Source organism: Peromyscus maniculatus, chromosome 14 (genome assembly GCF_049852395.1).
Source record: "Peromyscus maniculatus bairdii isolate BWxNUB_F1_BW_parent chromosome 14, HU_Pman_BW_mat_3.1, whole genome shotgun sequence".
NCBI classification, from domain to species: domain Eukaryota; kingdom Metazoa; phylum Chordata; class Mammalia; order Rodentia; family Cricetidae; genus Peromyscus; species Peromyscus maniculatus.
The window spans coordinates 15,701,190-15,715,701 of record NC_134865.1 but is presented as its reverse complement, the minus strand read 5'-3'; the positions used below and the strand labels follow the sequence as shown (position 1 = coordinate 15,715,701).

General features: G+C 42.6%; 1 long non-coding RNA gene across 1 annotated transcript in view; it reads right to left on the bottom strand.

Annotated features, from left to right (window-relative positions):
• Nucleotides 1-488: 488 nt before the first annotated feature.
• LOC143268419 (uncharacterized) overlaps nt 489-14,512 on the bottom strand; it is a 33,114-nt gene continuing 19,090 nt past the window's right edge. The window contains exon 3 of the long non-coding RNA XR_013044294.1: nt 489-1,899. This is a non-coding gene — a long non-coding RNA (uncharacterized LOC143268419). The remainder of the gene's footprint in view (nt 1,900-14,512) is intronic.

The following is a 14,512-nucleotide window of genomic DNA, read 5'->3' as shown; positions in this document are numbered from 1 at the left end:
AAAATGCTCCCCTCCCCCCAGCAGGTCAGCCTGTATGAAAGACTGTGGGGGCGTTTTCTGGATTAGGACTGATGTGGGAGGCAGCTCACTGTGGGTGCCACCCGTAGGCAAGGGGTTCTAGATGCTGTAAGAAAGCAGGTTGAGCAAGCCACAGGGAGCAAGCCAGTAAGCAGCACTCCTCCATGGCCTCTGCTTCAGTTCCTGCCTCCGGTTCCTGCCTCGAGTCATGCTCTGCCCTTGTTGATGCACTGTGATGTAAGAGCGTAAGCCAAATGAAAACCTTTTCCTTCTGAGTTGATCATGGTGTTTACCACAGAAACAGAAACCTAACCAGGACAGCGGGACTTTGTATATCTCCCATTTACCTAGGAACTGCTCTCCATTCTTCCTTATCTTCTTCAGAGCCATTGAGCTGTGTAGACCGGTCTGAAGGGACTCTAGACAGCTCGAGCATGGCAGTCACGGCTCTGGCAGGCCTTGCCCTTCTCCCCATTCCCTCTGTTTTGCTAAAAACTGTTAGATTCCATTCCTAAAGCCGGCCACCAAGGTCTATTCCCTTATTTGGCCACTTCCTCCTCCTAAGACTACCAAGGTCTAGTTATCAAAAGTAGTGAAGTCCAGCAATCAGAAGCCCCCTGTGGCTCACCAACTTCACATGTCCAATTAAAAGTAAATGCCATTTTTCTATGTGCCACATCTGTCTCCTCTCTATTCAGAGGCAGTCCTTTGTCCCCCTGGGACAAATACCCTTGCCCCTTTCCCTTATTCCCTTCCCCTTCATCCTCTACTTCCTGTCTTTGTCTCTTTTAAAAAATTTTTTATTTATTTTTATTTTTTAAGATTTATTATGTATACAGTGTTCTGCCTCACGTGTATGCCTGCAGGCCAGAAGAGGACACCAGATTTTATTACAGATGGTTGTGAGCCTCCATGTAGTTGCTAGGAATTGAACTCAGGTCCTCTGGAAGAGCAGCCAGTGCTCTTAACCACTGAGCAATCTCTCCAGCCCTGTCTTTGTCTCTTATTCTTTCCCTCTGGGCAAATCAGTCTCCTTTGTACTGAGAACTCAGTCTTAGGGGTCCTGAGCTGATATCGATGTCTTACAATGTCAGCCTTCCACGGAGATCAGAGTGAGGTCAGGTTGGATGGGGTTAATGCCCAACTCCCTCCTCCAAACTCATTAGAGCTAGCGAGTGCTTCTCCAGGGCTCGCTCCCTCCTTCCAGCCCCAGGAATAAAATCCTTGCCCCAGGTTGTAGTGCCCACCTTTGAGTTCCCCTGATTGAGTGTGCCACCTGTTTCCTCCCGGGACATTGACAGACACATCTTGATTGAAGCAATTCACTAAGCTAAGCTTGTCCATAAACATCCAATTACAAATTAGTTTATGAAACTGCTTTCAAGGATTGATGACCTGTGGCTGGGCTCAAGGGGACAGGGAAGAGAAGAAATACATCTTCACAGAACTATAAGGAGGCTGCGGGTGTAGCTCACTGGCAGGCTACTGCCTGGCGATTATAAAAGGGCCTGAGTCGGAGCCTGTGCCGACAGAGAAGAAACACAGGCAACAGCAGGAACAGGGCTTACAACTCCGTACTCCAGCCTGAGATCCAGATCAGCAATTTGCAAGCTCTGGGACACCGTTCTTCCCCTCTAAAATGAAGAGTTTGAGTACATCGATGGCTTGTTCTTCTTTCTTTTCTCTTGGAGATAACGTCTAAAGACTAAGGTTTGTCTTAAATGTGCTCTGTAGTCTAAGCGAACCTTGAACATCTGAACTAACAGCCTCAGCCTTTCAAGTAGTTGGCATCCCAAGCGTACCACCAGGTCCAGCTATGATCAGTGGCTTTCAAACTGTATTTCATAAGCTCATGGTTCCACAGTGATACTCCAGTAGTCCCTAATGGGAGGAGAGAGATGCAGAAAAAAGAGAAAGATAAGCTGTCTTAATCACTGTTTAATTACTGTGAGGAGACACATGACCATGGCAACTCTTATAAAGGAAAGCATTTAATTAGGAGCTGGCTTACAGTTCAGGGGCTTAGTCTATTGTCATCATAGCAGGGAGCACAGAGGTAGGCAGGTATGGTGTTGAAGTTGCTTAGAGGTACATCCTGATCTGTACCTGATCTGTAGGCTGAGAAGCAGAGACCGGGGCTGGCATGTTTTTTTTTTTTTTTTAGAGAATGCTAGCATTCAAATTTTTGTTTTGGTTATAGGTTTTTCTAAGATCTTTTATTTATCTATTTTATGGATGAGTGCTCTAACTGCATGTATACATTTATGCCAGAAGAGGGCATCAGATCCCCCTAGAGATGGTTGTGAGCCACGTTGCTGGGAATTGAACTCAGGACCTCTGGAAGAGCAGTCAGTGTTCTTAACCGCTGAGCCATCTCTGTAGATGTAACCAACCATCTTATTAAATAAGAAACACAGAAACAATGTAAAAGAGAAAGCCGAGAGGTCAGAGCTCAGAGCTAAAATCTCACCCTTCCTCCTGCTGTCCCAGCTTCGCGAAAAAGGGCTACTTCCTGTCTGTATGCCTTTTTTATAGTATTATTGTTCTGCCTTCTCATTGGTTGTAAACCCAAACATGTGACGGCCTCGTCACTGTCTGAATGTACAGCCCCCTAGGTCTTAAAGGTATATGTCTCCAATGCTGGCTATATCCCTGAACACACAGAGATCTATGGGATTAAAGGCGTGTGCCACCACCGCCACACTCTTGCTATGGCTCTAATAGCTCTGACCCCCGGACAACTTTATTTATTAACATACAATCAAAATCACATTTCAGTACAATTAGATTACCACCACATTTCCCCTTTTCTATTTTAATAAAAAGAAAAAAAAGCAAAAGGTTAAACTAACAAAAGAAAAACTATATACAAAAGTACAATAACTATATACAATATATACAAGTAATAAATACCTAATCAGGTATTTGACAAATCAGAGAAAATAATTCCATTATCTATCCTATTTTGGTAATTCCAAGATGTATCTAATGTACTTTCTATCCTAATTAATTTTCAACTATAACTAACTAATCTTCAACCATAACTAACTAATCTTCAACTCCCTCAGAGACCCAAGAAGGGAATAATATTAGCTAACAAAAATAAAAACAGGAAGTGCATGCAAGCAACTTCCAAAAAATTTGTGAGTTGACAGAAACAGCCAGCTGCCTGGGCAGTCACCTGAGGTTTCTCCGAAGTGTTGGGGCATCATCTTCAGACTATAGGCTTAGTGTATCTGACAGACTCATTTGTGATGTAGGATGTACACAAGGTCAACAGTTCAACCTCACATTGGGTGAGAGCAGTCCATGTACCAGAAACACCTGAATTCCACTAGTGTCCTGTCATGATTCAGGATTTTAAATTCTGGAAATTGTTGACAGTTTTTAAATTCAGCTGTCCATTCTTCTTGGCTGTGTATATATGGCTTCATCTCAGCATCCCCTTCTTCTCCACATCCCTCTATTAAATGTCAGTCTACTTTCGAGAGGCATGAGCTTTCAGCTGCTGTTCCATTGCACAACAGAAGCCATCGGCCCTCTGCCTGTTAAGCTGCCTTCAAAGAAAAGGGCACCGTACCTTTTCCGGATGCGAAGGCCACTTCAGGGATGGGGCCATATTGTCCTGGCTTCAGAAGATGCCTTTTGATAAAGTCATAACCACACTTGTTTTGGCAAGAATCAGTAGTCCCTTGTTTCGTGTTCTGTCTGTCCATTTTGTCCTGTTGATTCGAGAATACTTTGTTGTCCAGTGGCTAACTTTTGCCACAATGAAAGTTGACTCCATATGCAGTTTCTTCAGTGCCCATATTTTCTCTGAAGTAGATTGGTACTGCCAGGAGCCGACATGTCTCAAAAAAGAAAAATTTTCTAAGTTATTAAAACATTTTAAATGCCATATTCTGTAGATCTCTGAAGGGTTTGAAGATGACCTGTCTAAAACATCTCTGCTCAATTTTTAAAACATACATAATATGACTACAAGTTCTATTGTAATGTCTAACTACTAACTTTCATTTCTTTATATCCTAGTAGTTGGTAATGATAACATTCAAGGATCAGAAATTTGTATTACATTGTTAAATGAGTGGTATAAATACAATTAGAAATATACATATAGCATTTTCTAACAATATCAGTTTCAAATTTGTATACAATATAAAACAATTCAATCCAATGTAAAGTATTTAAAACTAGTAATTGTCTTTTTTTTTTTTTTTTTTGTTTTTTCGAGACAGGGTTTCTCTGTGTAGCTTTGCGCCTTTCCTGGAGCTCACTCGGTAGCCCAGGCTGGCCTCGAACTCACAGAGATCCACCTGGCTCTGCCTTCCGAGTGCTGGGATTAAAGGCGTGCGCCACCAACGCCCGGCTTAATTGTCTTTTTCTTTTCTTTCTTTCTTTCTTTTTTTTTTTTTTTAAACAAGAACCTTAAATCTAATCTCCTTTGCTTAGCCTTTTTCCTAACCCTTGACAATAACTTGTAACCAACCCCCCTAAATACTGAAAATTATCCCAGACCCAAAACCCATTAAAAAGACCAAAAAACCACCCGCCCCACACCACCTCTTTGGGAATGTGGGCGTCGTATTCTTAAAATTGCTTCCTGCTGGGTATGGGCGAAGTTTTCTTTATCCTGAAAGAAAAATTTTAGGTTAATTGTCAAGTTCTAGGAGAGGTAACTATATCCTTCATTATCCAGTCTGTGTATAATGCCAAAGTTCAGGGTTTATCTCAAGTCCTTATTCAAGTAGTCTTTGAGACTGGATCATCTCAGCTAGTCATCTCAAAATTCCTCTGAGCACCTTGTAGTTCAAAGCTGATCTGTGGATGATGTTTGTCAGCTTAATGATATTATTATTGTCCACGTGGAATTGTTGTTGTTGTGGGGCCCCATCTTCTTTCTGGAGACTTCAGTTGATGTTAGGCCTGGCCATGATTTCCTGCAAAAAACTGATAAGAGACTTGAACACAAAAACATATATATGCAGCTAGCCTTTTTTCTAGAATTAGTTAGTACTCTATATGACCATTCATATCTTAACAAAGTTTAAAATGTATATATATATTAATCTTGTAAATTTTGATATAAAATTTATACTTTGAGAAAAGTTTAAAGAATCAGAATAGAATCAAAGAGTTGAGATTAGTAATAGAATAGTCCCTTAATTAATTTTGCTTTTGTCCTGTACCATAGCAGAAGATGGCTCTTATTCTGGTATGGTACAGGGAGTTTGCATTTTCCTTTTAACAACATGCTTGATTTTAAAGAAGGAGAGAGCCATTCTCCAACTCCAAAGTCAGCTTTAAATTTTAATTGAACTGGGACTATTAGAAAACCAATAGTGTTAAATCTTTAGAGAAAAGCAGAAACAAACATTTAGGAAGACATAAAATTTTTTTAGATAATATATACCCATATACCGTTTCACTCGGTTTCTTGGGATAGATGATTTGTCCCTTTTCTTCAGTTGTCTCATTTGTCCAGTGTTCTTCAGATTCCTTAACCTTCATTCTCCTAAAAGACAAAAACAAAAACCTTTGCCCAAGACTAATTTTGGGGATGTTTCCTTTTGACAAGTTATTATCTGATTAAATGAAAAGGCGTGTGTTATTGATACAAGTTAGTTTAAATTGGATGTTCATGCTGGTTGATGAACTATCACCTCCTCTAATTAAGGTCTCTCTTGTTCAAATCGAACCTTTATCAATTTTGATGGTACCCACAGCTTATCTTCTCCTGTAGAAACAAAAGCAAAACCTCGTCCCCAATGTAATACATACCCTGGTTTCCATTCTGAGGTCAGCACATCCTTAAAGTATATAGGCTGATTTAATTCTGTAGTTTTTTCTATTATCCAATGTCTCTCTGCAGCTGTTGTTCCTTTCTCATTGGCATTCAGAAAATTCAAAGTTAGAAGAGCATTATGCAGTCTATTTCTGGGGGTTTTTGTTACCCATTTCTGTTTATTTAGCATATCCTTTAGAGTTCTGTTTGATCTTTCTATAACTGCTTGACCTATAGGATTATGTGGTATGCCTGTAATATGCTTTATATTGTAATAAGCAAAAAACTGTTTCATTTTAACAGAGACATATGATGGAGCATTGTCAGTTTTGATTTGTGCAGGTATACCCATGATGGCCATAACTTCTAGCAAATGAGTGATTACAGAATCAGCCTTTTCAGAACTCAAAGCAGTTGCCCATTGAAATCCTGAATAAGTATCGATAGTGTGGTGTACATATTTCAATTTTCCAAATTCTGCAAAGTGAAACACGTCCATCTGCCAGATTTCATTTCTCTGAGTACCCTTTGGGTTACATCCTGCTGGTAATGGCGTTTGATTGTAGAAGGAACAAATAGGACATTTCTTTACTATTTCTTTGGCTTGTTGCCAGGTTATGGAAAAATCCTTTTTTAAACCTTTACTATTGACGTGATGTTTTTTATGAAATTCTGAGGCTTCCAGCACATTTCCTATCAATAATTTATCAATCTCATCATTGCCTTGTGCTAGAGGGCCTGGCAGACCAGTATGGGATCGAATGTGAATTATATATAAAGGATGATTCCTTTTCCTGATTGTATCTTGTAATTGAATAAATAGTGAAGTTAATTCTGAAGCATCAGGGATAAATTCTGCAGTCTCAATATGTAACACCACTCTTTCAGCATACTGAGAGTCAGTTACTATGTTGAGAGGTTCTGAAAAATCCATTAATACCAACAGAATAGCATACAATTCTGATTTTTGAACTGAATTATATGGACTTTGAACCACTTTACTTAAATTTTCTGATTTGTAACCTGCCTTTCCTTCTTTGTTGGCATCTGTATAAAATGTACGAACTCCAGATATGGGTTTTTGCCGTACAATTCGAGGCAAGATCCATTCAGCTCTCTTTATAAGATCAATTCTATTGCTTTTGGGATATTTGCTGTTAATTTCTCTCAAAAAATTACTGCAAGCTCTTTGCCAAGGTTCACTTTCTGTCCATAATTTTCCTTTTTTTTTTTTTTTTTTTTTTTTTTTTTTGGTTTTTCGAGACAGGGTTTCTCTGTGTAGCTTTGCGCCTTTCCTGGAACTCACTTGGTAGCCCAGGCTGGCCTCGAACTCACAGAGATCCGCCTGGCTCTGCCTCCCTAGTGCTGGGATTAAAGGCGTGCGCCACCACCGCCCGGCCTGTCCATAATTTTTCAATGTCTTCCTTAGTTAATGGTACGACAATTTCTGCTGGGTCTATGCCTGCTAATTGACGAATTCTCAGTTTTCCTTTGTAAATCAAGTCAGAGATTTTTTCCACAAAAGTTTTTAATTTTTTATTTGGTTTATTTGGTAAAAATATCCATTCCAATATAATATCTTCCCTCTGCATTAATATTCTAGTAGGAGAACGCCTAGAAGGTAAAATAACCAAAATGCAATCCAGCTTTGGATCAATACGATCCATGTGTCCTTCATGCACTTTCTTTTCTACCAAGGCTAATTCTTTCTCAGCTTCAGGTGATAATTCTCTTGGACTATTTAAGTTCTTGTCACCTTCTACGGTTTTGAACAAATTAGTCAGTTCATCATTTTTTACCCCAACAATAGTTCGTAGATGAGAAATATCTCCAAATAATCTTTGAAAGTCATTAAGAGTCTGTAGTCTTGCCGGGCGGTGGTGGCGCACGCCTTTAATCCCAGCACTCGGGAGGCAGAGCCAGGCGGATCTCTGTGAGTTCGAGGCCAGCCTGGACTACCAAGTGAGTCCCAGGAAAGGCACAAAGCTACACAGAGAAACCCTGTCTCGGAAAGACCAAAAAAAAAAAAAAGAGTCTGTAGTCTATCTCTCCGAATTTGCACCTTTTGGGGTCTAATTTTTTGTAGCTCTATTTTATATCCTAAGTAATTAATAGAATCTCCTCTTTGTATCTTTTCAGGAGCAATTTGTAATCCCCAGCAAGGCAAAATTTTCTTTACTTCTTCAAATATTATTTCTAAAGTATCTGCATTTGAGTCAGCTAGTAAAATATCATCCATATAATGATAAATTATAGATTTAGGAAATTTTTTACATATCACTTCCAATGGCTGTTGTACAAAATATTGGCACAGAGTTGGGCTATTCAACATTCCCTGAGGGAGGACCCTCCATTGAAATCTTTTAACCGGTTGAGAATTATTATAAGTAGGCACTGTAAAAGCAAATCTTTCTTTGTCTTTTTCTTGTAAGGGTATTGAAAAGAAACAGTCTTTTAAATCAATAACTATGAGAGGCCATCCTTTTGGTAACAGAGTAGGCAAAGGCATCCCAGATTGTAGAGAGCCCATTGGCTGAATTACTTTGTTAATTGCTCTAAGATCTGTTACCATTCTCCATTTACCAGATTTCTTTTTAATAACAAATACAGGAGAATTCCAAGGGCTGGTTGATTCTTCAATATGCTGAGCATTTAACTGTTCTTCTACCAGCTCTTCTAAAGCCTGGAGTTTCTCTGTTGTTAAAGGCCATTGTTGGACCCATACAGGCTTGTCTGTTAACCATTTTAAAGGTAGAGCTGTTGGTGTCTTTGGAAGATCATCAGTTATTGTGCCCTGTTCTTGTATAATATGGATGGCTGGTGACCACTCATTAGAACAATATCTTCTAATATTTCTCTCAGTAACATGTGCTAGTTTATGATTTGTTTCTGATATTGGAGGGATGTTAATCTGAGTATTCCATTGTTGCAACAAGTCTCGACCCCACAGGTTCATAGTTATGTTAGCCACATATGGTTTTAATTTTCCTCTCTGTCCTTCTGGACCTATACATCCGAGCCATCTTGCACTCTATTTCACCTGAGATAATGTCCCAATTCCTAACAGTTGAACGTTTACCTCCTGAAGAGGCCAAGTTGGATGCCAAAATTCTGGTGCAATTATGGTAACGTCCGCACCTGTGTCCGCACCAGACAACAAAACACCATTTATTTTTATTGTTAATTTTGGTCTTTGTTCATTAATAGAAGTTTGCCAAAAAATTTTCTTTATGTTTTCTCCTGAATTTTCTATTCTCTCTGTTTCATCATCCTGACCAGCATGATTTATTCCAATAGGCATTTGGTTATTTAATCGCTCTCCAGAGCAGGCATTTCCTCTATGGCTGCAGGAAAGGTTTGAACTGGATTTGCACTGGGGGCCTGCGCGAGGTCCCTCTGGGAGTTTCCTGAAGACTGAGGCAAAGGATTACCCTGTCTGTCCTTTGTTGATCTACATTCATTGGTCCAGTGTTTTCCCTTACCACACCTTCTGCATACTCCAGAAGGAAGGGGCATTCTGCTGCCATTGTTCCTTGAAGAAACATTGTTTCTGGGAATGACCTGTCTACAGTCCCTTTTCAAATGTCCTTGCTTTCCACATCCAAAACATCTAACACTCCTCAAACCTTTTGAAATTACTTCTCCTACCCATGTATCATCATGCTCATCAGCTTCAACATTAATTGTTTCTCTAATCCAATCTTCCATAGGTGCAGATCTTGCCCTTAATGGCCTGATTATTCTTTTGCATGCTGCATTCGCATTCTCAAAGGCCAAAGATTCAATTATTGCCTTACCAGCTTCTGAATCCGAGACCATTCTCTTTACTGCTGAAGCCAGTCTTTGTAAAAAATCTGTAAAAGACTCTTTTGGGCCTTGCATCACCTTTGTAAATGACTCAGATTTTTTTCCTGGTTCCTCAACTCTGTCCCATGCATTCAAGGCTGCCGTTCGACATAAAATTAGGGTTTGGACATCATATAAACATTGTGTTTGTGCTGAAGCATATTGGCCTTCGCCAATAAGCTGATCCTGGCAAACTTGTATTCCTTTATCCCTCCATTGTTTTTTCTATGTTTTTAGCCTCCTCCTTAAACCAAGTCAGAAATTGAAGTCTCTGGCTGGGTTCCAGAACACCTTGTGCAAGGTCCCGCCAGTCCTGTGGTACTATCCTATTATATGTTGACCAAGAGTTTAACATTTGCTTTACATATGGGGAATGCATGCCATAAGATACTATTGCCTCCTTAAACCTTTTTAAATCCAACATTTCAATTGGAGCCCAATTATTTTGTGTAGCCATTTGATCAGGCATCTGCTGTACGGTTACAGGATAAATTAAGGGTGACTGTGTGAAAACAGGCTTTCTTTCTGCAACCTTATGATCCCGACTTGAAACAACTTCACTGTTAATTTCTTCTCTCTGAATTTTTACAGGTTTAACAAGTTCTTCTAAAGCTGTTATCCTGGCACTTAAATTGACTATCTTTTTAAATATTAAAATGTGGATTAGTATAGTGATAAGGTGCATAATTCCACCAATACTAATATTATATAGTTGTTCCATTATCAGACTGCCTAAAATTTCGAACAAAAACCAATTTTCTTCCAATGTACACATAAAACCCATTTGTTTTTTAATGTGGAAAAAATTCTCTTTTAGATAGTTTCCTTTAAAACATCTGATATGTTATGACTTACCAAATCTGCGTAGAACAGTAGAAATCCGAAGGGATTTTCAAAGCAGCCACCTAGTGTCCCAGGTGTAAATCCAGAGAGAGAGAGAGAGAGAGAGAGAGAGAGAGAGAGAGAGAGAGAGAAAAGAGAGAACGCACAAGAAAGCGTAGCCGGCTAAAGCTTAAATCCAGCCACGTGTTCCCTCTTGTGCCGAGTCAAGGCTTGGGTCTGGCTTCCTTAAGCTTCGACCACGTGCGTTGGCTTTACAGGCAGGGCCCTGTTCGGCAGGGCAGGTCTGAGTTGTTTGTAGCACCGGCTTTAAGCAAGCTGCTCACAGACCTAGGCCCGGGCTAGAAGCTGCCACCCAGACTAGGAAGCCGGCAGCTCAGACTAGGACACTGGCCGCTTCCTGCCGCTTCCTCCGCCGCCTGCCCCCGCCTGCCGCCCTTGCGGGAAAGCGGACCTGCCGTCAAGCCAAGCAGTTTTTAATGGATTCTTGTCACATTGGGCGCCAGATATTGATGTAACCAACCGTCTTATTAAATAAGAAACACAGAAACAATGTAAAAGAGAAAGCCGAGAGGTCAGAGCTCAGAGCTAAAATCTCACCCTTCCTCCTGCTGTCCCAGCTTCGCGAAAAAGGGCTACTTCCTGTCTGTATGCCTTTTTTATAGTATTATTGTTCTGCCTTCTCATTGGTTGTAAACCCAAACATGTGACGGCCTCGTCACTGTCTGAATGTACAGCCCCCCAGGTCTTAAAGGCGTATGTCTCCAATGCTGGCTATATCCCTGAACACACAGAGATCTATGGGATTAAAGGCGTGTGCCACCACCGCCACACTCTTGCTATGGCTCTAATAGCTCTGACCCCCGGACAACTTTATTTATTAACATACAATCAAAATCACATTTCAGTACAATTAGATTACCACCACACATCTCTCCAGCCCCGACATGGGCTTTTTGACACCTCAAAGTCCACCCCCACACCCCACCTCCTGTGACACTCTTCCTCCAATAAGGCCACACCTCCCAATCATTCTAATCCTTTCAAAGCATTCCACTCCCTGGGAACTAAGCATTCAAATATATGAGCCTATAGGGGCCTGTCTCAGTTAGGGTTCCATTGCTATGAAGAGACACCATGACCACAGCAACTCTTACAAAGGAAAACATTTAATTGTGGTGGCTTGCTCACAATTCAGAGGTTCAATCTATTATCATGGTGGGACATGGCGGTGTGCAGGCAGACATGGTGCTGGAGAGGTAGCTGCTACATATTGATATGCAGGCAACAGGAAGTAGACCATCTCATTGGCCGTGGCTTGAGCATAATGAGACCTCAAAGCCTGCCTCCACAGTGACACACTTCCTCCAACAAGGCCACACCTCTCATTAGGGCCACTCCCTTTAGGGGACCATTTTCTTTCAAACCACCACAGGACCGTTTATATTCAAACTACCATACAAGCTCAGGCCCCTATTCCAATCAAGACGTCTCTCCTGCTGTCTACTTATGTGTGGTGAGATAAAACAGGAGCTGACAATGTAGAATGTACAAAAGACAGAGTGCTCTGCTTTGCAGGATTCTGAAGCCATGAAACAAGGCATCCTCTGTGGAGAGGTAAGCTGGGGCCATGTGCATACACCTAGTGCATGCTTTAAAGGCATTTTGGATTTCCGTCCTTTTCTGTGAATATAAACAAACTCCCCAATCTTCTAGGATCCCCTACAGGTGCTGGGAGCAGAAAGCATTTCGGGACAATGTTGGAACATGGAAACCAACCTCAGTCCAAGTTTCAGGAGCCAGGGTGGAGTTCATGAACTATATTATATTAATTTATTTGTTTTGGAGACTGACTGGTCTGGAACTCAAGGAAATCCACCTGCCTCTAACTGCCAAGCACTAGGACTAAAGGTGTGTGCATCTACATCCAGCTTTTTATTTTTTAATTACTTAATAATCAGAGAGAGAGAGAGAATGCTATAGCACCATGTGGAGGTTTGATCATAGTTTTTGGGAGTTAGTTGGTTCTTTCCTTCCACCTTGTTTTGAGGCAAAGACTCTAGTTTCCACATCTGTGCTGTGTACACTAGACTAGCTGGCCTGCAAGCTTCTGCAAAGTTCTGTCTCTGCCTCTCTCTTTGCCCTAGGAGTGCTGGGGTGACAGATGTGCACCAGGAGTGCTGGGGTTACAGATGTGCACCAGGAATGCTGGGGTTACAGATGTGCACCAGGAATGCTGAGGTGACAGATGTGCACCAGGAGTGCTGGGGTGACAGATGTGCACCAGGAACGCTGGGGTGACAGATGTGCACCAGGAACGCTGGGGTGACAGATGTGCACCAGGAACGCTGGGGTGACAGATGTGCACCAGGAACGCTGGGGTGACATATGTGCACCAGGAACGCTGGGGTGACAGATGTGCACCAGGAGTGCTGGGGTGACAGATGTGCACCAGGAGTGTTGGGGTTACAGATGTGCACCAGGAACGCTGAGGTGACAGATGTGCACCAGGAACACTAGGGTGACAGATGTGCACCAGGAGTGCTGGGGTGACAGATGTGCACCAGGAACACTGGGGTGACAGATGTGTACCAGGAGTGCTGGGGTTACAGATGTGCACCAGGAACACTGGGGTTACAGATGTGCACCAGGAACGCTGAGGTGACAGATATGCACCAGGAGTGCTGGGGTGACAGATGTGCACCAGGAACGCTGGGGTGACAGATGTGTACCAGGAACGCTGGGGTGACAGATGTGCACCAGGAGTGCTGGGGTGACAGATGTGCACCAGGAGTGCTGGGATGACAGATGTGCACCAGGAACACTGGGGTGACAGATGTGCACCAGGAGTGCTGGGGTTACAGATGTGCACCAGGAACACTGGGGTTACAGATGTGCACCAGGAACGCTGGGGTGACAGATGTGCACCAGGAGAGCTGGGGTGACAGATGTGCACCAGGAGTGCTGGGGTGACAGATGTGCACCAGGAGTGCTGGGGTGACAGATGTGCACCAGGAACGCTGAGGTGACAGATGTGCACCAGGAACACTGGGGTTACAGATGTGCAACAGGAGTGCTGGGGTGACAGATGTGCACCAGGAATGCTGAGGTGACAGATGTGCACCAGGAGTGCTGGGGTTACAGATGTGCACCAGGAATGCTGGGGTTACAGATGTGCACCAGGAATGCTGAGGTGACAGATGTGCACCAGGAGTGCTGGGGTGACAGATGTGCACCAGGAACGCTGGGGTTACAGATGTGCACCAGGAACGCTGGGGTGACAGATGTGCACCAGGAGTGCTGGGGTGACAGATGTGCACCAGGAGTGCTGGGGTGACAGATGTGCACCAGGAGTGCTGGGGTGACAGATGTGTACCAGGAACGCTGGGGTGACAGATGTGTACCAGGAACGCTGGGGTGACAGATGTGTACCAGGAACGCTGGGGTGACAGATGTGTACCAGGAACGCTGGGGTGACAGATGTGTACCAGGAACGCTGGGGTGACAGATGTGTACCAGGAACGCTGGGGTGACAGATGTGCACCAGGAACGCTGGGGTGACAGATGTGCACCAGGAGTGCTGGGGTTACAGATGTGCACCAGGAACGCTGGGGTTATAGATGTGCACCACTGTATTGGCTTTTTACTTGTGTTCCGGATCCTTATGTTTACATCACAGACATTTATTCACTAATCCACCTCTCTTGGCCTTTTTTGTTTTTCTTCATTTGTTCTGTTTTTATTTACTTATTTTATTTTGTTTTGAGATGAGGTCTCAGTCCATGCTGACCTGGAACTCACTCTATACAGCTCAGGTCAGCCTCAAGCTCAGTTACCCTTCTGCTTCAGCTCACTCTGTGGTGAGATTATAAGCCTGAGCCGCCACACCTGATTCCTTTGTTTTGTTTTGGGACATGGTCTCGTATCGTCCAGGACAGCCTCGCTCACATTCACTACGTAGCTCAGGATAATTTTGGACTTCTGATTCTCTTGCCTCTTACCTCCCACATGGGAAGGATTATA